The sequence below is a fragment of the Protopterus annectens genome, chromosome 5.part1 (genome assembly GCF_019279795.1).
Source record: "Protopterus annectens isolate FY-2018-M chromosome 5.part1, PAN1.0, whole genome shotgun sequence".
Classification (NCBI taxonomy): Eukaryota; Metazoa; Chordata; order Ceratodontiformes; family Protopteridae; genus Protopterus; species Protopterus annectens.
The window spans coordinates 622,928,770-622,951,572 of record NC_056736.1 but is presented as its reverse complement, the minus strand read 5'-3'; the positions used below and the strand labels follow the sequence as shown (position 1 = coordinate 622,951,572).

The 22,803-nt window shown below is 38.3% G+C and overlaps 1 protein-coding gene across 2 annotated transcripts in view; it reads left to right on the top strand.

Moving 5' to 3' along the window:
- The window catches only part of B3GLCT (beta 3-glucosyltransferase), a 1,903,418-nt gene that overhangs the window by 1,791,230 nt on the left and 89,385 nt on the right, over positions 1 to 22,803 (top strand). The window lies entirely within an intron of this gene.

Here is a 22,803-nt window from a genome sequence, read left to right as displayed (position 1 = left end):
CTGAAAAAAAATATGGACATGAAAACGAGAGAGAGATTTAATATGGTAAAATATTTATGCGAAGGAGAAAACAAAACTAATCAATAAAAAATAGGAGCGCCAAAGATATTTGAAGAGAAATGCAAGCAAAGACATCCAGACATGGAAATTTTTATACTGCAAAAAATAAATAAGAAAACAAAGAGGATTAGTAATGGAGAAGTTAAAGAAATAGAAACAGGTTATAGATTACTTGTGAAGTAAAGGATTTAGTCTAGAAAATCTGATAACACCATAGCAGGATAGAGCAATGGATCCCCAAATTAAGGAGAAACCAGTGGAGCTGGAAACACTTGCCATGTAAAGATACTTTGGAGCCTTCCAAAGGAAGCCAGTACAAAAGTTCAATTGGAGTTGCACAGCAAGGGAAGGAACAGGAAACCGTGACAACTCTGACACAGTCAGTGTTTTGGAGTAATAGGCCAGTGAGTTCCCATATGAAAGAGCAACAGATGACATGGGATGAAACTGAAGAGAATGTGGCACAGGAAGATGCTCTTGAACTTTCTATAGAATGTCAGCAGGAAATGGAGAACAAAGAATGTGCCCTAAGTTTTTAGAAGTAAATGATCTAAGAGAAGAGTTGCTTGGTATAATAGAGATGGACAGCCATATTAAGATCAATGAAAGAAATAGACTACGGAAAGTCAGTAAAACCCCAAAAGTCAGAAGCTTGATAAAACAAATTAACACAGTAATTAGGACTTTTCATAGATGTCCATGCAGTATAACAGAAGTAAACAGGATCTATTACTGTGCAGCTAAATTAATAACAGATCAAATTCTACCACAAGATCACAGGGTAGTAATGAAAAGGAAGGGGGAAATCGAATGCCATCATGGAAGTATTCAATAGTGAAAACTATAAAGCAATTAAGACAAGAAGTGTCACTGTTAGAAGAGTACAGAAGAGGGAACAGATCAGCAAAAATACTCAGAGATAGATTGAAAAAAGCAATGTGCAGTACCAAAACAGATCAGAATATATCATGCACTACTAAAAATATCAGCACAGGAAGAAAAACTTAGAAGATATGCAGATAACTATAAAGGAAAAGTGCAAAATAAGCAATTTATTGATGACCCAAAAATGTTTTATAAAGAATTGAGAAACAAGGCAAAATTGAAACACCAGCAAAAAAAGAAGAAATACATACATTTTGAAGAAAAAGCTATGAAGATCTTGTGGAGCAAAACAAAGATGCTGAATGGATCGAAGAAGTAAAAGAAAGAACAAAGTTGTTCAAATGTACAGGATATGAAATGGGATGAAGTAATGACCAGAGAAAGTGAAGCAAAGTTAAGAAAAGCTCCTAACTGGAAAATGCCAGGCCCAGATGCAGTACCTTACTTCTAGCTAAAAGTATTAACATCCTTACATGAAGATTTAGCAATGAGTAAGAACTATTTGTATGTCACCCCAAACAGATGCTAACCTAGTTAACAACAGGAAAAACAATACTGCTACTTAAGAGCAAACCAGCAAGCTGTCCTAAAACTATAGACCAATAGCTTGCCTTCTGATGGTGTATAAACTATACACTGGAATTTATGCCAACAGAGTTTATAGTCATAGGTTTATAGGTTCATAGGAGGTTACTAGGCTGTTGGCCCTAGGGCCTTTATAAGCCTAGCCATGTTTTACCTTTGTTCCCTTACTGACCAAGTTGTATGGTCTTTATTTGCAGTGCGAGTCTGTGGTCAGCACCAACCGCCCCTATCCAAGAGGGACATAGGTGACACCCCTGTGGTAAACTTATAGTCTTTCATCCAGTTGTCTAAGTTATGCTTAAGTAGGATCATTGAGGAGCTCTGTTTTACATGAATTGGGAGTTTGTTCCAGAGGAGTGGCAGTCTCTGGGAGACATATTTGTCTGTCCAGCATGTCCTGTTAATGTCACAGACTAGGTTAAGATCCCTAGAGCAAGTGTTTCCTGTACCACATGACTTGCAGATGTGCAGCATTTCCATTAGGACAGGGTCCAAAATTGCTCTGTAGGCCAGGCACAAGTCACCTCTCACTTAGAAGAAAACTCAGTCCTGGCAGTAGTTCAAAAGCGTAACAAAAGAAAGTCATATGGAACAAAGATTATTTGTTAAATAAAGGCATAATGGAGAACTGTAAAAAGGGGAAGATTCTAATTATGGCATGATAAACTACAAAAAAGCATTTGACAGTATCCCACATTCATGGATAAAAGAATGCTTAAAAATGTATTAGATGTACTGACGAATTACATTACAGTGAACATAAAACAGTGGTAAACCACTTTGTAGTTAAGCCACGATAAAGGACAAATTATTATTCCAGGGATAAAAATTCAAAGGGGGAATATTCCAGGGTGACTCTTTGTCACCGCTGCTCTTTCGTCTTGCCCTTAAACCATTAAGCTGTCTATTTAACAGGTTAGGTCATGGCTACAATTTGGCTTCCATTAAACAAGAGAGTATAAAGACATCTCACCTTCTTTTTGTGGATGATTTAAAACTATACAGTTCATCAGATGAGGAGCTCAACTGCAAGTGATCAAAACCTTTTCAGATGATATAAGAATATCATTTGGTCTTGATAAATGTGCAAAAGCAACGTTTAAAGCAGGAAAGCTGCAGCACCAAGAAAACATAAAAGTGGGACAAGAATGTGATATAAAGTAACTTGAACAAGAGGGAGTTTATAAATATTTGGGAATTGATGTGGAATCAACAGTAAGACATGAACAAATGTGAATAAAATGAAGGAATATTTTAGAAGACTAAAATTAATACTGAAAACAGCTCTGACATCTAGAAACAAAGTCCAAGCTATAAACCAGTTTGCTCTTCCTGTCCTAACTTACAGTTTTGGAATGAATGACTGGCCCCAAAAGGTATAGAATCTTTTGATAGGAAGACAAGAAAAATGTTTCATGCTTATCAAATGATTTATAAAAATCAGTGCATACCAAGACTATATATTTCTCGTTCTGAAGGAGGTGTGGGACACCTTGAAACTGATTACATGTATAGATCTGCAATTGTAGGACTACATACATATCTACTAACTTCACAAGACCCAAACTTAGTGAAAGTTTTAAAATATGAGGAGAAAAAATCTAAGATGACTTCCCTGGTTAGTGTAGCAGAAGCATATGGGTGTCTAGCAAGAAGGGAAAACAAACCAGAAGTAGAAAAAAATCAGGCAGCAACTGAATGTGCCAAAAAACAAAAAAAAGAATATAAGGTGAAGGATCAGATGAGATGGCACGAAATGTGGAAAATGCATAAATATAGTTGCAAGTACAGAAAACTCTTGGACCAACCTCATGTCGATCAGGATGGAGCACAGGAGAGGTGAATTTAAATCAAAAGACAAAAGGTTAATATTAGCAGGCCAAGATAATGGACTATGTACACATTGGTCTACAAAGTCCATTGAACATGTGGGAAAAACAGACAAATGTAAGTTTTGTAAAACAGAATTGGAAGCAGTTGCACATCTTTCTGCTGATTGTGACGTATTAATGGCAGAAGGACTGTATACTGAAAGGCATAATAATGTGGCAAGACTGTTGGATTGGGGATTGTGCAAATATTTTAATGTTGAAGTAGCTGAGAAGCACTGGAAACATGAACCACAAAGCATTATAGAAAATGATGGTTTATATCACGTGGGATCATCTATTACCAACAGTTCAAAAAAGATGTGAGTAAATCAGATGTCATAGTCAATGAAAAGAAGCCAAAAGTAGCATTGATCATTGAAATTGCTACATCCGTTGACTACAGTGGCTTACGTATAGAGAGACACAAAGTCATAAAATACAAGGATTTGCAGACAGAAACAAGGGCAATGTGGAAGAACAATACCCAGGCATTTCCAATAGTAGTAGGAGCAATGGGTCTTAAAAAAATTTACAGTTGTACTTTGATATGTTACTGATTCATGTAACTCCATATGAATTGCAGAAGGAATCCGTTCTGGGCACATCGGGGGTTCTGTGAAGTGCACTTCTGACTAACATCAAAGACTGAAACAATACTAATTTCATGAAATATTATCATACTTCGACTTAAGAATGGAGTCTGTTCCCATCATGGTAGGTATTAAAAACCCAAAAGAATTGGAGAAATTAAAAAAAAACATAGCTGCAGACTTTAAACCATTCCCTGTCACACTTTTATCCATTTCTGTTAACTTAATCAGGATCCCCTTGTTGTTGTGCAGTTGCATAACCGTATTGCAGTTCAGGATGATCTCTGTTATTTCTGTTATAATGGTTGTTAATTAGTGTCAACAGGTAAAGACTGCTGTTCTGCAGAAATATTGCCTACTTATAAGATGTGCTAATTACTATGCTTGCAGTCTAGTGGACCACTGAGGAGCCTAGCCTAAATTTACAGTTGCCCAAAAGCACTGTCTGGTTGCATGACTTGCTGAAAGTTCCATAGTAGCCAAATGAGGACTAAGGGAATCAAACTCTGTACCCCAGGAACTGTAGCTCACAGCCTTAACCCTCTGTACCAGCTGCATAAGATTGCTGTTTCTGAATGTAATTATTTTCTTTGTTTACTTCTAGTAATGACTGAGCTTTATTATACTTTCTTTCCATGTAACTGATCATCAGAGGCAAGGAAGCTTACTATTTCCAATATTTATTTCAACACTGAGTCTGTCCCAGACCTTTGAGATGAACCCACTAGCTTCTTGGTGGTTTAGTATTCTGACTTATGATCTCTTTGCCTTTCTCATGGTCCGTGTGGCTCCAGACCTCCTTTAGGGACAGTTTTGTTTGCTGTCTACAATTCTTCCCAGTAAATCTGTTTTAGTTATCTGAAAGCAAGATAATGGTTATGGGGAGTACTTATTGCATCAACAGATCATCGAGTGCCCTCTACAGTAGGTGCCCTTGTTTTCTCCACTGTCCCTGTTTTTTTATGGTAGCCTGTCTGTCTTATAAATCGGAACATCCTATAGGCTTTAATACCAGTATGCCATTTTTTTGCAGGTGCTGTTCACCCACGTTCCTTAGGGTTAGAACTGATGGAATATCTGTAAGTAAGTTGTCTTCCAGTGCAGGGGTTTTGTGGTGGGCATGTAGTTTGAGATCATGAGTATTGCTGTAGTAGGACTCTCAGAAAGATCACAGCTGTTACCTACTCCAGAGCAGTCTCCCACTGATTTTGAATATATGTTGAATGCTTTCATTATCTGTTATGTATTACTATCACAATGCTTGTAGCTGTTTTTACATCATTCACAAAGTTGCAATTTGTACAATGTTACTAGGTAACTGAAACACCAAGTATAAGCTATGTTTCAGTTTAAGAAAATATAAAATTATTACAGGTTTCTACTACATGTGCATGAGACACATTTGCTTGAGACACACGTATCCTTCCTTGTTATGGCAAGTGCTATAACTTCCATTAACCCAACACTAGTAGTGTTAATTATCCCTACCAGAACCCTGATCCTAGCTCTAAAACCTTCCACCCAGTGACTAACCCTAAAGTCTCCCATCCTGCCCTAAACCTAAAATCCCCTTTAAATCCAAAAACAAACTGATGAAATACAAAAACTGAGGCGAAATGGTAAACCACACAAACAATTTAATGTTGGCGCTTTCATACACCAAATATTATGTAGTTCTTCAGACATTATTTCCCAAAATGCAGTAGCTTGAAAAGACATCATTGTCATGCCAATTAATTGAATAAATTAATCAATCTCAAAAAAATTAATTGTTGCTTAATGGAACATACCAAAACACCTAATGTCCTGCCTTTTATTTGGGCAAGACAGAACGCCCTTTTAAACAGCGTATATATGAACATCTATATCTATTCCAGAGGATTGTAGCCCCCCAAACATCTCCAACGCCCAGGTGAGAACTGCCCTCACTAAGGCAAAAAACACAGCATCCATGGGACCGGATGGTGTCCCCGGCTGTGTGCTTCATGAACTCAATGAGGAATTAAACCCACAGTTAGGACAGCTGTTTAATCTTAGCCTCACCTCAGGATACGTACCCAAGGAGTGGCGCACGGCGACTGTGGTCCCACTTCATAAGGGCGGTGCCACCACAGACCCTGGAAATTACCGCCCCATTAGCTTGACAAGCCTTATCTGCAAAGCCATGGAGAGGATCATAATGGAACTCATAAATAAAGACATAGGGAACTTGCAGACTTTGGATCCAACTCAGTTTGGCTTTGTCAAAGGCAGATCCTGCCTCTTAAACTTGGTTGACTTTTTCGAGACAGTCACCAAGGCCATTGATGAGGAAAGGGCAGTCCATACAGCCTACCTCGACCTGGCAAAGGCCTTCGACACAATACCCCACTCAGGTATCATCGAAAAACTCATCAGCTTGAATGTAAACCCATACATCACAAGATGGGTTGCAAACTGGCTAAGTGACAGAACCCACAGGGTCAGAGTTGCTGGAGCCATGTCAGACTCAAAGCCTGTCACAAGTGGTGTCCCACAGGGCTCAGTCCTGGGTCCACTCTTGTTCGGCATCTACTTTTCTGAAGTACAAGCAAACACAGGAGGGTTATGGCTGACAAAGTTTGCAGATGACTGCAAACTGGGCACCATAGTCGAAAACACATCTGACACAGATATCCTCCAGAAGGGCCTCACAGAAATGGATAACTGGTGCCAGAGCCATGGCCTGAAGTTAAACGCCAAAAAATGCATAGACATACCCTTTGGGAAAAACAAGGCTACCCCTAGCTACCATATAGGTGGCAATCCACTGAGCACAGAAAAAGTCATCAGAGATCTGGGGACCCAGGTTGACAGTAGCCTTCGCTTGACACTCATGTTGCTAAAGTAGTTAGGAAAACCTTCTATATCACCCACCTGATCATGAAGGGATTCACATCTAGATCAAGGGAGGTCATCGTCTCCCTGTTCTCATCACTTATTAGACCTATGATTGAGTACAATGCCCGTTCGAATGTATCTGACCAGACACCTGCTGCAGCTTGAAAGGCCCCAAAAGTTCCTCACCAAAAGGATAAAGGGTCTCAAAATATGTCTTATGCTGCCCGACTGAAAGAACTCCAGCTCTATTCAGTCTCATACCGCTTGCTCAGAGGTGACCTGTGCCTGACATATAAGGCCATGTCAAACCCAGATTTGATGAATATGCTTCACCTCAAAAAATCTAGATCCCTCAGAACCACAAGGGCGGGAGACTTAAACCTTGACACGGTTATAAATAGAACGTGCTGGAGGGACAGATTCATCACCCAGAGACTCCCTATGCTGTGGAACAAAATCCCAGTACATGTGAGGCAGAGCACCTCTCTGGTCTTGTTCAAGAGGAATCTTGACCAATGGATGGGAGATTACAGATATACCCCAGGGATTACTTCAGCGTCACTGCTTGACAGAGGCACAGCAAAATGATAGGCATAGTTTTTATTCAAACTAAAGGGGTGGCGAAAGCCACATAACTATGGGCTAGGCTTATAAATGCCCTTGGGCAGATAGCCTAGTATGAACCTATGAACCTATAACATTACTAGGAATACCAGCACTAATGCCCTAGCCAGACATATAGCTGAGTTCCAGTCCCACAGTTTTCAATTTATTGTGGTTGACATATTGAAAGAAACATCAGGGGTGGTCCATGGGAGCTTCGGCTCGAAGAACGCAAATTAATGTGGCAACTCCAAACCAATGCACACACCTATCCTGGACTTAATGAGACATGTTCTGTTAAATGTCTCTTAAAGTTAAAAGCACTAGATAGGTGATTTTTGATCTAATAATGAATAAAGTTTTAGTGTGTGTGTATATATATATATATATATATATATATATATATATATATATATATATATATATATATATATATATATATGAATTTGATAAAAGCATTTTATATTATTATTACCATTATTATTACTATTAATATTAGTATGTTTTATGTTATTCTTTAATAGTTTGTGTATGATTATTTTTTTAGTAAAAATACACTTTTGTATAAGGATTTAAATATTTTTTTAAAAATAGGAGTTTTGGTATGTTCCTTTAAGCAACAATTAATTTTTTTGAGATTGATTAATTTATTCAATTAATTGGCATGAAAATGATGCCTTTTTAAGCTATTGCATTTTCGGAAATAATGTCTGAAGAAGTACGTAATATTTGGTGTACGAAAGCGCTAACATGAAATTGCGTGTGTGGTTTACCATTTCACCTCATTTTTGTATTTCTAAAATCCCCTTTATCTCCCTAACCGTAAAATGTGTGCTACCCTCCCACATTTCTTTCCATAAACCTAAAAGCACTATCCCAGCTCCCCTTACCTGGTCCACTTTGAGCACTTACTTGCGTCTGTCTCCTGCAATGTGAGCAGATGGTACGGTGGCTCCATCGCCAAACTGACATAGTACAGTGGTTCCATCGCCAAACTTACATTTGTGTTTGAGCATGAGCAGCTGCTCAGACGTGGTTACAGCCATTTGAGGCCCTGGCTGTGAGTTACTATAATTGTAGCAGCTGAGGCTCCGACACTTGTAGGGATCTCATATTAGAGCTGCTAGACAGCTTAGTTACTGTAGATTGTGTATTTGATCCTTCATCACAGGCAAAAATAATCACCTTGACAAATCAGTAAGTTGGATTGTTGTGAAGTGTAGAACTTATATTTATGAAAGTTTAGAAGCTATTTGGTTGATTGTTACATAGTGATATGGAAATACTATTTATAATGTATAAAAACTGGAGGAAATGCTATTTATAATGTATAAAAACTGGAGTTGGAATAATGGTTAAGGTCTTTACCTCAAAGACACAAAGAACAGGGTTTGGTTCTTAGGAAGAATGGCTAGGCTTAAAAAGACCCCATGGGGATGTTAGCCTAATAATGAGCTATGGACATGAACAATACGGCCCTCCTTCGGATAGCAGTTCAAAATAATATTTTTATATGAGATGTACTTAACAGGAATTCTCAGGACATTTTATAAAAATTAGACATTTTGCATTTGTTCACAGACTGTAGAAACCAAAGTTTCTATCATTGTGACACAGAAGAGTTTGTATTGACTTGATTTTTTGTGTCATTGGCAGATTTGTTTCTGATGGATTGCCATGCTCAAACTCATTTTAGCACACAAGACAAAGTAATTTAAATATTTTTTATATTGACATTTAATTGTAACAAATGAAGGCAGCCGTTTGCTGTGATGACTTCTCTTCTGTCATTTGAAATAAACTTTTTGAAGTCAAGTTGGCAATTAATCTTTTATTTTTCAAAGAAAGCCTTGAATCATTCTATGGGCGCATTACTTATTTTGTGACAGGGATTTTTATGGGCATCTTTGGCTTAAGCCTATTTTGTTTCTGTTTACAATTTGACTGAGAATTAAATGAAATTCCTAAAATATAGGATTGTACCTCCGCACCTCAAAAACATGTTATGAATATTTAACATTTTCACTATGTCTGTGCGTCTTCTCTGCAGTCACGTGAGTTTCCTCCCAAATTCTAAAAACATGCAGTAGATGGACTGGACACTCTAAATCGGCCGCAGGTGCGAGTGTGTGTGTGAGTGAGTGGTACAGATGAACTACTCTGGCAGGGCTAGTCACCTGGTTGGTGTAAGCCTTGCTTGCGATGTTTGTCACTGTTGAAAGTGACACCCTGACCCCCATGTGCAAAAATGGGAAAAGGGGGTTGAGGATGGATGGATGGATGGGCAGTTAAATGAATCTTATTGCTTTGAAATGCAATGAAGTATCTTACAAGAAACGTGGACATATTTTATTTATCTTTTTTGCCCAGCATAATCCTCAGTTAGCTTTTAAAGTTAATGTTACGCTGAAATTTGAAAGATAGCTGTAATTGTTCTAGGTGATCATATTTTTTCTCAGTTTGTTCATATAAAGATATTCTTTGAGATTTTGTAACAGAAATGTGGTACTTGGGCTTCTTAATTTTGTGTGATTGCTACTTTTTAGGTTCTGAAAACGGTGGATATTTATTTTCAGAAGAGGTCCCAACTACCTATTTTTCAGTTTATTATTAAATTAAGACTTGATTCATTGTGTTTATAAAATTTAATGTTGCTGGAAGCACAGTCGCTTAGCCTGCATGACATTTTGTTCTGGAGTTCGGTTCTTGGATAGGGTGTCTAGTCTACATATCCTTCCACTGTCCACTTAGGCTCCTACATGTTCTGGTACTACTACATCTCAAATGTATGTTGTAGGTTAACTGATGATCCTACAGATTTGTCTGTAGGAGAATGTTTGGGTTGTGTGTGTGTGTGTGTGTGTGTGTGTGTGTGTGTGTGTGTGTGTGTGTGTGTGTGTGTGTATGTGTGTGTGTGTATGTGTGTATGTGTATGTGTGTGTGTGTGTGTGTGTGTATATATACAAGCAAACTTTGTGCATGTGTTCACAAACTGTTGTGAGTTGATATGCTTTTCAGGATTAGTTTTACTGCTTTGCAGACATTTATTGTTGGGGTGGACTATGGTTCCCCCTCTAGAACCCTGAATTGGATTAAATGGGTTGCCAGAGAAGGAAAGGAGAACAAATGTCTAGAACTGTGCCATCAGGGAATTTTTCTGGATCTAAATTAACTATTGAGTAACTATACTTAAGCATTCTTCAAGTTTTTATATATTTGAGTGACTAGTCCCCTCAAAAATCACATTTTCCTGCCTCACCTCTAAAATACAAGTTAACCAAGCTGGCATTTCCAGCATGTGTCGCTTCCCTTTGCAGTTTTAATAAACTTAACTATTAGACTCTCATAAAACAAAAACCCAGCCTGAGCTAGATTAAATCATGCACTGAACTGATTCCAAGGAAGGAATTCCACAAGAGCAAGCAAATGCTACTAGTAGTCTTTGTTTTTATGACCCCTTATTAAAACATCCGTATTGGGTTTACAAGTAAGACTTTTATAAAGTAGTACAATTTTTGCATTCCAGCTAGGAGATCTAGTGTGCCCATATTCCATTTAACATTCAGATGAGTACAAACAAAATTGTCATGCAGTCTTACTGAGTTTCTCCTTTAGGCCAGAGAAGATGTTATGTTCTTTCTTCCTTTTCAATCACCCAATTCTAGATTAATGATTGCCATGCCATCTAGGCCATGGTGGTGCAGCTGTTAGAGTTGTCGCCTCACAGCAAGAGGTTCTCCTGTTCGATTCTTGGGTGAAGCGCCTTCTGTGTGGAATATGCATCACCTCCCCGCGGTCGAGTGACGCTTAAAGACATGTAGGTAGGTGCATGCGTGAATGGGTGTGCCTTCTTTAAAGGTTGGGCGTCGGGCTGGCAACGCGGCACTGTAAAAATCCACTGCTAATCATTAGCGGACCGGAGTTCTGCTGTGGCAACCCCTAACTGGGAAAAGCCGAAAGAGCCATTAGATTGCTATGCCATCCTACATGAGGCAACAGAATTCAAAATAAACCACAGTATCTCACTCACTTTCCAGTAGGGAGATTAATTGTATCAGTTGTCAATGGGCTTGGCTACCTTCTGGGATTACTCTGTTTGTGTTTCTTTTTTTGAGAATTTCTTCACCCTTGCTGTACCTGTAAATGGTCTATTGTTTTTTTTTTTAAACACAAGAAAATATTTATTGAATTATCGCTTATTACATAAGCAATCATACATTTATATAAATGAAAACAAACCATATTTACATATTTTCAGTTGCAAACATTATATATCCCATATAATATATAATCATTGTCACTTGAACATTACATAGCTCATTCAGTTCCTGCCTTCCCTTAAACTTCATTCCTCCTCAGACACATTATTTGGCATTTATTGTTCCCACAGTTCCCATTTTTTTCTGTGTAGTTTACTCCTACCCTTTTCTAAAGATCCCACTTCCAGTTGTTTTATTTTTGTTACTATGTTCACTGTTTCTAGCACAGTTGGTTTAGACTTTGATTTCCATTTTCTAATAATTGCTTTATTTTGCAAGCACCCAAATTAAACTCAGCAAAGCCTTACAATGTCTGGGCAATTCCGATTCTGTATTACAGCTTAAAAATCACTTCCTTAGTTACTCCAATTTGTTCACTCAGTATTTCTGATAGAGTAGTCTGCAGGAAATTTTTATAGTTTCTCAACTCATTAAACTCCCAAAAATATGCTCCAATTTATCTGATTCTTCCCCATTGCATCTTCAACATTTGCACTCTACCTGACAAAAAATTCTTTGGAGTCTGCTTGGAGTATAAAAATACCTATGCAAACACTTCCAAACAAAAATACTAAATCCTGTAGATTTTGCTGCATATTTGGGGGCCATACATATATCCTCCTATTGTTTCTTTGTGAATTGTTTATCAAATCTGTCTTCCCAATCCTTTCTAACCTCCTGTGATACCTGTAGTTACCATGCAGTATTTTATATGCCATATTAATTAGCCATTTTTTATCGGCAGCTTCAGTTCTAGATTCTACGAAAAACTCCACCAGTGCTGGTCTTTCACTTAGCATCCCGTTCCTTTCTTTTTGCTATCCTTGATAGGGAAGGCAATCTCTTGCCTTCAGTCCAAATGTATTCTTGGCCTCTTCCCATTCTATTACATTTCCCTCTGTAATTGTCTTCTCCTGATAGCGTGGTTCCTTTGCTACTTTCTTCCAGTAAATTTCAGCCCCCTCTTGTCTATTCTGTGTACCCCTAATTGCAGTCATTCCTATTGGCAGAATTTCCTTTCTCCATTCCCATGTTGGCTAGGTTCTTAGAATACTTTGTGCTACTTTATGAACATAATGTTCTGTATTGTTATTGATTTTCTTCTTAAGGATCTGCATCCAAAATCCCTGTCTCTTATTATTACTTGAGCTTCATCCCTTTCCTCTTTGAATTATAGCTTTCTGCATGTGCTATGTATAGGAGCCTTATCTGTGTAGCTTTGAAATTTCCCTTCAAATTAGGTAATCCCAAACTACCTTGTCCTATTAGAAGGGTCAGTTTATCCGAGTTGACTCTTGTCCTCGTCCCCTCTTAGATTAATTCCTTCAGCTCTTGTAGGCTCCCCAAACTTGACAACAACCATTCCACTGCATCAGGCTACTTTTTGAGGCTGTTATACTGTTTTAGTTGTTTATTGCTTTTTAAATGTAGTGGTATATTCTTGGATAATTTGGATTTTCCTTCTACAGCTTTGTTTGCCTGGAGTTTATTTTGTGAATTGAGTTTTGTCTTTTTCATCCTATAATGCCAAGTAACTCTGTTACTAGCACAAAGCTTGAGGCAGCACACAGTTATCCAGCACAGAAAAATATTCCAGCACAGAAAAGGTGCCTAAGAAAAAAAATCATTAAACACTGTCATTTTGGTTCATGAACACTCACAAAGACCTTTAATACAAATATCTGGCATAATGACATACAAATAATTAGATTGAAGCCTCCCAAGTATAATAAATGCTGAATGTGTCTAACAAACTACCCCATCTTTATCATGACATGTCTATAATTTACCAGTGAACTAGTTTGGGTTATTTGTACACAGGTTTTTTTCATTAGGTCATTTAGGAAAGTGACATTTTTGCTACTGCTATTTTTTATTCTGACTTGAACTAGGCAATTTAACTACTTCAAGCTTCTAATTCTCATGGGAAAGAAGGGTTTATCTATGCTGTCTTAAGGAGAGAATAGTCTGACCTCGCAATATTTATTTATTTAACATTTGTTTACCGGGAAAGTCCGACTTGGAACGGGACGATTTTCAGAGGAGACGCAGGCTGAAACACCCCAGATGCATATCTTTGTAATGTGAGAGGAAACACCGGAGAAAATCCACACGAACGCAGGGAGGACATGCAGACTCCACACAGAAGAGACCCAGCTGAGAATTGAACCAGAGAACCTCTTCCTGCGAGGCAGCAACATCAACTGCTGCACCACTGCGCCATCCAAATATATACCAAGCTTATCCGAGCATTTGCAGACTGGGTAACAAGGTTCATTTTTTTACAGATAAGTCCCTATCTTGATAAGTGAAATGCTGTTTCTGACTGTGCATTAAATTATGTAATTTTTTTTATTAAGACACAGTCAAAGATTTATGGATCATCTAAATTATAACTATTAATGTATACATCTATAATTCATGAGACCCACTTCAGCTTCTGGATATTCATTACATAGGTGCCATATCTAGCTCACATAATAAACAGATGTCACACGAGTGCTAATTAGACCTGTTGCTTTCTACACATATTTTCATTTATTTCATAGCCAGGGCATATAAGACAACCATTATGTTTACACATGATTACTGGTGGTCTGCATTTTCTGAAATGACTTAAGATTTTGTTTCCACAAATGCCTAGGATTCTTGAGTGGATATGACCTTTTAAGTCTGACGATGTCTTATGTGTGTGTGTGTGTGTGTATACACATTATATGTAAATGTTGTTGTGTATTTCAGCTTTTCCCGGTTAGGGGTCGCCACAGCGGAACTCCGGTCTGCTAATGATTGGCAGTAGATTTCTATGCGCTGAGTTGCCAGCCCTGACGCACAACCTTCAACGAAGGTACGCCCATTCACGCATGTCTCCAGACAGAAGATGCTCTAGCTGAGAATCGAACGGGACGTCTTACTGTCAGGCGACAGCGCTGTACTTTATTTATTTTATTTTACATGTGTTTACTGGGAAAGTCTGACTGGGTTCATATCCCATTTTAGGCAGAGACTCAGGGAGAAAAACTCCACATTACTATAATATGGTTACATTTAAATAATGAAGTTATTACAAAACTAGAAGAACAACATATTAATTAAGCGGAAAAAAAATCACAACTTCAATTCATACACTGTGAACTTATACATACAGTGTGCAAATATTTGGACAGATAAATTGAAACAATGAAACATTATCAGTAGGTAAATTCACAGGTTACAGTTCACAGAGATGACATTATATACACTGAGTACACACTCTGGAACAGAGATGTCAAATTAATATAACCTAGACAAAATTTTATTTGTCCTTTATCTAAGAATTAGTCACTATGTTCAGAAAGAAGGAATTAGTAAGATGTATGCTGGAGGGAGGCACTGGTTCAGTCTGGGGTTGTGCAGGAGCAGAGCAAAACCTTATTTTGGTGGTCTTTTAGTAGGTGTTTGAAGTTGGAGAGGTCAGAGTTAGTGCTAATTTGCAGAGGGATAGAATTCCATTATTTTAACAAATGAGTATGAGTTGAGACTTTGGCCAGAGGATTTGTGAGGTTAATATATGCTATGAAGTTGATGTTCTGTAGCTGAAAGTAGTCTTTTAGGGTGGTAGGAAAACAGAATAGAAATATATGTTACTGCAGAGGCTACAACTCGTGGTTCCTGCAGGAAACGGTGTCAAAAATACTCAAAAGCTGTTGAAATGTTTGGTTTTAGCATTTTCATTTTAATAAATAACAAAAAGATTCAAAGAAATATCAAAAAATTTCATATAGAGAGCAAAATATGGTAATAAGGAACTATAAGAAGATAGTTCCTTATTACTAAATTTTGCTCTCCATATGAATATTTGTTGGCTATTTCTTTGAATCTTTTTGTTGTGTAATAACATACAATTTGGGAGCAAGTTTTCTTATGTATTTTATGCTTTTTACATTTCTTATGCCTTTCATGATTTGTTCATGATTTGTTATGTTAAACAAAGTGTAGGTGACATATTTCTGCAACATTTAATACCCATGGAATATTATATAATTTAAGTTATTGAGTAAAGACTTTTAATAGGGGGTGTATAATTTTAAATTTCATGAATGAAAGAGAGCTTGGTTCTCATGTGACCTAGGATGTTATATAAGCTCCATTTCAAATGTGTTTAGACTTTTACTGTTTTATCTGAAGATGTTTTGCATTTATTAAAACGAAAGTGCAAAAAACAAACGTTTCAACAGCGTTTCAGTGTTTGTTGAGATTATTTCCTGCTGGAACCATGAGTTTGAGCCTCTGAAGTAATGCATTTTTCTTCTTGGTTTGTAAACTTTGTTTTGGAGGAATACAGAATAGGACTAAAGACAAGGCAGTTGTCAGCTTTGATATCTGTCTCTCTCGCTCGCTCTCTCTCTCTATATATATATATATATATATATATATATAAATACACATATATAAATAGGTATATATACATATACAGATAGATAACATCCAGTTGTGCACAAAGGATAATAGATGATAATACCCATTTGTTAAATAGGTAAGCTCACTGGACAACACAGTCCCTTTTCAGGGGTGACCTAGGAACTATTTTTGGTTATGTGACTTGCTGAAGGTCACACAGAAGGCATATGAGGGCTGAAGGAATCAAACCCTCTAACACGGGAACTACAGCTCGCAGCCTTAGCCCTCTTTACAACTGCCAGGCAACAAAAACTTTTTGACATCTTCCTCGTGTGTGCACACATTACTTAATGTGTGTGTATATATATATATATATATATATATATATATATATATATATATATATATATTTATATTTATATTTATATATATATATATATATATATATATATATATATATATAGTACTGCGGTGGTGGTGCTGCGGTAGCATTGTCACCTCACAATAAGACGCTGTCCTGTTCGATTCTCAGCTGAAGCGTCTTCTGTGTGGAGACATGCGTGAATGGGCGTACCTTCATTGAAGGTTGTGCGTCAGGGCTGGCAACTCGCTACGTAAAAATCTACTGCCAATCATTAGTGGACTGGAGTTCTGCTCTGGCGACCCCTAATAACCGGGAAAAGATATATATATATATATATATATATATATATATATATATATATACGTGTGTAGGAACACTTTATAATCCCGAAATTCTGAAATATCAAATTTCAAAATCTTGAGATTATAAAGCCGAAAGCTCAAAATTCCGAAACCCCAGAAGTGCGAATTTCAAAATCCCGAAGTCTGGAGATGTTGAAATAGTACTTCTGGTGTTGCGCTTTGTGAATGGATAGCTGGAAGTTCAGGTAGGTATTTATGTGCAAGGGTTTTGGTTAGGGGCTTTAGTGTGTGTCAGTGCATTTTGTTACTGTGATGGTATGTGCAAGGGGAATGTAGCTTGTATAGTGGTGTTTTCGTGTGTTTGTCTGTGTAGTGCGACCTTGGAGTTAGTATATTTAAGTAGGGGGTGTATCTATATATATTATCAGCAGGTTGGTGCATGTATTCAGCATACAGTTAAACAATGAGAATGAACACCATTAATTCTCCAAAAAAGATTTCAGTTTGACAGCCACAACTCATGATGAAAAGATCATGCTGTTCCCTTTACCGACTTCTTCATTGCATGTAGGTAGCACAGCAACGTTTTTATAAGTGTATAATTCATGCAGATAGGCAAAAAGCTTGGCAGTGTCCTATACATCTAAAAAGACTTGCCAGTCTTTTGATTAGAGCCTGATAGTTTCTTTACTGCTATTGCTCCTGAAAGAAATGCCAGCTTTGTAGTATAAGGGCAGTAAATATTGGACAATGTGTGAGGTTTTACAAACCAACATAAACATAGGATTATGCAGAGTTTTGGGGTGACAAATCAAACAGCTGTTTCCATGTGGTGTTTGAATGTTTTCTCAAAATGTGGGTAAAACTAAAACATTTACCTTTAGAAACTTACGTAAGAATTCTTTTTACGGTTAGGGAACAAATGGCATGTAATAGTGAGGGGGACATTTACTTGATTATATGTTTCTATTGAGTCTTTCATGTGGGCCAAACCTCTTGTCAGTCCAAGCAATAGATCGCTGTTGGTCAGAAGAGAAATGTCTTTTTTAAATGCAAACTAAACATGGAACAGTTATCTTTAGTTTTATTGTCAGAGTGAGAAAATATTTAGCCCCAGGCCTAGCAAATGCAACAAAAATGTTTGTTAGGCATAAAGAAATGGCAATAGATCATTAATTTGGGGGCTTTGTACCTCTCCTGTACCTTAGATATATGTAATGGTTATTTTATTTTATTTTTGGCCACTTAGCTCTATTGCTATTCTGCTTATATTTTCAAGTATATCATTAATTACTTCCTTTGTATTGATGAAAGGGATATATCAGTTTGAGATTTTTACACACACAAACATTTCTGACATATCATCATTTAGTTTAGAAAATGGGGCTGTATTTTTAAACATCTGTTTCCTGTTTTGCTGTTAATTATCATGACATCTGCTGCTTTTTTTTTGTATTTAGCTCTTGTTGGAACTGTTCTGCCTTTATGCATCAAGAAAGCCCATTTAGGGTGAAACCTGGTCTGCTTTTGGTTGCTGGTGATAGCCGTCAAAATAAAATCTATTTTTTTTACACTTATGGTGCTGTTTCTGATTGTTTACTACACTTTTCTTTATTTGTCATGCTGCATCAGAGGTATGTGGAATAAATTGCTGCTTCACCTGGACTATAGTCTAACTTCTGCGAAGGCGACAGTCATGGTGGGGGGGGGGGCGGTAGTGAGCTTATCTTCCTGTTAAGAATAATAAGACCAAGAGGCCATTATCTCAGACATGGATAAGGATAGTGTGTCGTCATCTTGTTGTAGCCTTACAACAAATGAGTCCTCTTTCAAACTTTATTGCCACAGAGGTATAATGATGCGACTGTCACCTAGGTGACCTGAGTCTGACTAGCAACTTGGGCACCTGTTGGGGGAGGGGATGACTACGCTAAAGCCTGCTCATCACTCTTCAGGAGGAAAAAGAGTGGGACATGTGCTTGTGAGTTCACTCTCCATAGTAGAATCCCCGCTTGAGATCAGCGATCACATGGTGGCCTATGTCTGTAGTGCACAGAGTGAATTGATTGCATCACTTGCAGGCATAGCATGCAGTGTAAACACACAAGGCATACCAGCCCCTTGCATACTAATGAGCAAGAAGTGGGAGTTAGGACTCAAAGAAGAAAACCCCAGTCCTACTTGTGCATAATGGCAGTCCTCCTATTATGATTAAATTTGACCCCAGAAAGTGAATGAGCCTCAGGTCTCTTGCCCAACAGGGAATTATTGAGTGACTAGAGCAGCTGGGATGATCAGCTGAATGGCCAGAGAAGAATAAGGGCAAACAATGAAAAAGATGAAGTCGCCTTCAAGTAAACCTTAATGTTTATACGTCTGTGATGGACTAATGTTTGGCCCTATTCGTTTTGCAAAAATGACTATTTGGGAAAGAAAGAAGAGGAGCAGTAGATCACCCCCACCCTATGTAGCTTGTTATTATAAATGTCATATATATGCAGCCTGAAAACTACTAGATCCTGCTGTTGTAGATTCCAGTAAAGTGGGCACTTTCTGTAAGTCTGATGCTCTGTGGAGTAAAATCCTGACAAGGGATCTTACTATGGAGTGCTACGCAATCTCAAGGAGGTATGATGCTCGAGTGTCTTATCTACACTGGGCTTACCTGTTGGCTCACTGAATGTGTGGCTGTGCTGATGCTATTGCTGGGCCATTGAGTCATGCATTTACATGCACAAGATGGCATGTCCGAGCCTATCAGTCCTTAAAGAGGAGCTTAGGCAGTCCATTATGTATACCTGTGCTAGGGTGGAGGTTTTTCTTGGCCACTTTTATAGGCCCTGGTCAGTGATCATTTGAAAATATAGCAGGTACTCACCACTGTTGAGTACTTTTGTGATCCTCCTTCCTTTGCCCGTTCTTCTTTGAGGCTGAGCCAACTTACTCTAATAAGTCAAAGCCACCTTTTAGACTAAGGTGGGCTCTCAAGCATCATAGTGTCTTGGCCTCCAGCAGTGCCAGCCTTGTCTTCTAGGAAGAAAACTCCATCAGCCTAGCAAATCTATTTCTGTCTTCCAGGGCTGTGCTCTGGGGACATTTCTCCAAATTTAGTATAGCTTGAAGAATGTCTATAAGAGACGTGTGGAGTCTAAATATGAACACACAAGGCCATGTCTTAGAATGCTTAGGTCTACCCCGCCACACCCTGGAAAGGGATGCACTGATAGATCAAGCTATCCTTGCAAAACCATTTGTCCAGATTTAGCTTCCACTTTTTATAAGGGCCATAGAGGCTGTTCTTCCTGGATCTATACTAGTTCGTCGCAATGCAGTTGCAGCGAATACCGGATTGTTGACCCTCATTCAGTGAAAATTGTTTCAGTGATTCACTGAATTTACCTAGGGCAAGTGAATACTTGCCTTACAGCACAACGACCGACAGCTTTGCAAATCAAACCCACCCAAGTGGGGGGCTTTCCCCCCCAACTATATATATATATATATATATATATACCAACTCCGAGATCGCACTACAGTGGAGAAAAGGGCAAAGTTGTGCAGGAGGGCAAGTATTTGGGGTCCCACAGTTTAGTTTGTCAGTTTCTTATGGGTAGCTGCTACCTCTAGTAAAAGTGCAACCATCTGAACATATCATTGTGTCCTAATTATTCACCAAAGTGTTGGTTATGGTGGGTAAAGCCGTGCAAGAGAAAAAACTCCATGTGTTCATTTAACTGGATAAATCCTGGTGACCCAGTCATGAGTCTGTCGGGTAGTACCCCTGGAATAGGCATTCCAATGGCTACACTGTTGGGGATCACATAAATTAGTAGAAATCCTCTCTACATCTCTAGAGAATTGTTTTCATCAGTAAGTAGCTGGGCAGTCTCCAGTATTGATTGTTCATACCCTTAGTAAAGGGCCAGAAGCTCATAAATTTGGTTAGCTGACTGAGGATACATTTATGAGTCAAAGCACAGGCTTTATAAACCTTATTTTTTAATTCTTTTTTCCATCTGCATCACTCTTTCCACCCAGTACCCCATGTCTATCTTCGTGCATGGCAAGTAGATATTAGGTAGAAATGAGTTGTACGGTGTAGTAAGAATTTATTTCTTCTTTTTATATGTTTTGCTTTCTCTTTCATTCTGTTGTACTTTTGGAATGTTGTTTCTATGGAGAAGCGATTGTTAAGCTCATCCTACAAATTAGGTTTAATACCGTATAGTTCTTCAGTATCAGATGGAAGTGATGGTAATGGTACAGCATGTGGTACGTCCACTGTATTTTTGGGGTGATTCTGCAGGACCCTGTTTTGTGAAGAGGTCAGTCTGCAGTATGTCACTGTGACTGTACACTACTTGGAGTGTTTCCATGCTTACCTGTGCGATATTCAGTTTATATAGCCAAACGCGTCCTGGAGAAGCATACTTGCCTTTTACCTGCCAAGCATCTAATGTGAAATACTTATGGGATCGTGTATATTTTTTTGAATATTTCTCCTTGCAGTTATCATAATTTCCTGATGTGCTCTCTTTTTTTCTTTCAGCATGCAACTAATGTGATGCAAACTGTCGTCTACTGCACAAGGGAGGACAGTCTTGTGGCCAGCCATGGGTAGCTTGTCAAACACAGGCTGGCATATCTTAGTTTTATTTTCCTGTCAGGATAGACTCACTTATGGCTGCTTTTCTACTGTGTTTCCTCACTACAGTTCAGGATGGTAGACTTGCTGTCTAGGCACCTCCACCTTATCGTGGTCCTGCAGAGATTCATGAGGGCGATGAGGCTGGCAGTGCCTTTCTTAGAAGAGGAGTCTGGCTTTTCACTGGTCTATGGCCTGGCTGCTTTGCTTGTGGTGGCTCTGCCACAGCAGAAGCAGATTTTGGAGGCTGCAACAGAATGAGCAATAGTCAGACAAATAGCCTACGTGATAAGCCTCCTGTAGTGAATAGCATATTGTCTCAAAAGTCCATCTCTAGTATTAGGCCTTCACAGGAGGGTGTGAGTCATATCACTGATCCACCCTGAAACATCAAGTGGTGATGGATACTGTAATATCTCTTTGGATTTGAGTGGGAACTACCTTCCTTTGGTGTCCTGTCCCATACCCTCTACTTTGTCTAATTCTCCCCATCAGCATCTGTACACCGTATGTTTTCTGTGTCACATCATCATGTCCCCATCCTATTGTGTGCACTTCTACCTCTCTTTGCCTATGCTGTTAAGGGCCATGCACTTTCATCTCCATTCCCTTCACACATTCACCCCATAAAAACAATAAATAAAAGTGAGGCTTTTTCCATGGAACAAGTTTCCCTCCTTTCTTCTGCATGCAGCACATGCCAATACATTGTTTTCGTGGGTCTTTCCTGCTGCTTGCTCTTCCCCATTTTCTGCTTCGCTGTAATCCCGTTTCCTTCCCTTTATGCATCCTGCAGGTATCCACATTTATGGGCACAGTAACAATGCGGCTGTTAACTTAGCAGTTTGCTGTGCATGGAGTCATCTTGCTGAGGGATGTGGTAACAAACATTTGTCTGTCTGCGCATTTCTCTGCACAGTAATTCCACTTGCATACTTACTACCTGGCTCATTTGCATACCGTTTAGCACAGCTAGCTGCCCAGGAGAGCTTCGTTTTTTTCTTTGAATATTCATTGTTTCTTTCTGCTGTTGTGCAAGCCTTGTAGAGAAGTGCAGTGCATTTCTATGAATCCTGGCTATAAATCCTATAGTTCAGTTACTTATTGACTATTTAATTACCTATTTTATTATAACCTTTCCTTTTTTCTATTTATTTATTGTATGATTTTCTTTTTTTATTACAGACATTTTTCTTTCCTTGCGTACTTTTGACATGAAGTTAAGATGACATTTTTTTCCTTTTTTTGTGAATATTAATGTATTTTTGAAAATACTAAATCAAGCATAATAAAAAAAGAAATGCATTGATTCTAATAGGCCAGTCTTTTAAAAAAACTCCATCTTACGATATCACCAGTGCTGCATTTCCATGCTATAGACTACAGTGCCTTGTTTGTAT